Genomic DNA, 2,127 nt, shown 5'->3' with positions numbered 1-2,127 from the left:
AAATTAAACCTGCAACATGGGCTTTAATACAGGGATTAGAGACCGGGCATCAGGTGTCTCCCTGAGGTGCACACATACCGGCTGCAGTCGATGGTGGAGGTTGACATCTCAGCCAGTATTAGCTATTTGTCCTCTTGTAGGAGTGGGAGTTTTTTATTGTCTATTTTTTATTTTTTATTTGGACTCAAAGTTGAACGGTCTTCTCTCTCTTTTGTCTGCTGGTTCCCCATTGTGAGTCAGCAGTAATGAAATGTAGCGCACAGAACGATTAATGCATTCTTTGTTAGTATCTTTCCTCATCGGAAGTTTCCAATTTACAAGTACAATGGAACGCAGCATTAACGGTAATGTGAAGGTATTAGGGATGAACAACATTATGTTTTAGCATCAACATTGCGATGTGCGCATGCGCGATATTCACATCGCAGGACGTTACGATGTTGACGCCAAAACTTTTTTGTTGCTTGAATAGAAAAGTAAACTTCCACCGTTCACCTTTTCCATGATTATTACCGACCGACTCTTCCACATAAAGACAGGTAGCCATGTGGGCAGCTTGTGTATGTAACGTTAGTCCAACGGGGTTTATTGTTATGCGAAGTGAAGCTCTCCGTGTGTAGAAGGCAGCAGCTGCCGCTGACACAGTGATGCGCATAGTTTTGATGGGTAGTTAGTGAAGCTCCAGTAGTCAGTGTTTTATGTCCGCTGCAAATACTAACTAAATCACTTGATTAATGCAACATAATTACAACGTCTCCTGTCCATTTCCCCCCGCAGAAAGCTGCTACCAGCCGGTGTAAAGCTAATATAGTTAGCTTAAAGAAACAAGCAGAAAGCTGCTACCAGCTAGGCTAAAACTATAATAGTTAGCATAAAGATCCAAGGGGTCCATCTGTCCCAACTAACACTACGGTTCGGAGCCGCGACGCTGGAAACGTACACTAATCTACTACAGAAGTCTGTGTCTGATCTAACGTCATTTCCACTGATTTAAATGTTCTTGGATACACAAGAACACTCCCTTGCAAGATATTTTAGAAAAAATTTAAAAAATGTATTATTTCCAAATAGAGCTATTTGTCATCTTTTAAAAATTACTTTTTTTTATATTGCAATATATATCACAGGGGGAAAAAATATTGCAATTTAAGATTTTTTTAATATCGTGCCGCCCTTAAAGGTATTGTTGTATTATGTTGTAAATTATTGTAAGACTGGAAAAATGTTATGCTGTATTTCTATATCTATTTGTAATAATATGATTATGTGAATTAGGGGCAGGACCAAATAAGCTAATTGCTTCCGCTTTCTTGAACTAATCCTTTTTCAGTTTTTGTTAGATTCTGATTGTTGTGTTTTATTTTGTGGTTTTAAATTTTATTTTGTTTGTTTTTCAACATTGTTGATTTTATTTTGTTTTTATTTATTTATTATTTTAGGACAAAACACATTGATGAACATATACAACAGTAGACATAAAAATGCCAGATTGTAGCCCAAGGGCTAATTTCCATTTGTAATCCACTAGGCCAGTTGAAGTTACAATAAAAAATTGCAAAAGATCAGAATAGTAACATTTGGTAAATAAAACAAGGAGAAAATTATTAAAACTGGACAATTTATTAGCAGGTGCTAAAACAGACACAATTCATTAGTATGCTCTACTTGGCTAATATAGAGCAGCATATGTACGTGCAACATGCATGTTTGGATAGCTCTAAGCCTAGGGCTGCACAATTAATCACGATTTTGACTTCCCGCGATCACATTTTTTTTTTTAAGCGTCATTTCATAGAACGCTCCGTTTTTTTTTGCATTGCACATCTACCGCTCCGCAGAGAAGGGAAGTAACGAAGTACAAACACTTCGTTACTGTACTCAAGTAGATTTTTCTGATATTTTTACTTTACTTTACGATTTATTTTTGTGGCGACTTTTTACTTCTACTTCTTACATTTTAAAAAATTGGCTCGTTACTTTAGTTTTTTGTACAAGAGATTCTCATATTGGAGTAGCGCGGACACGCGCCTCACACCGCAAGCCGGTAAGTCCGTAAGTCGTATAACTCATGTTGTCAGTTCACTTAAGCCTGTTATTGGTATATAGTTCTTCACATTTAAAGTAAGT

This window comes from Etheostoma spectabile, chromosome 4, assembly GCF_008692095.1.
Source record: "Etheostoma spectabile isolate EspeVRDwgs_2016 chromosome 4, UIUC_Espe_1.0, whole genome shotgun sequence".
Classification (NCBI taxonomy): Eukaryota; Metazoa; Chordata; class Actinopteri; order Perciformes; family Percidae; genus Etheostoma; species Etheostoma spectabile.
The sequence above is the reverse complement of the archived record's forward strand: the minus strand, read 5'-3'. Positions refer to the sequence as shown.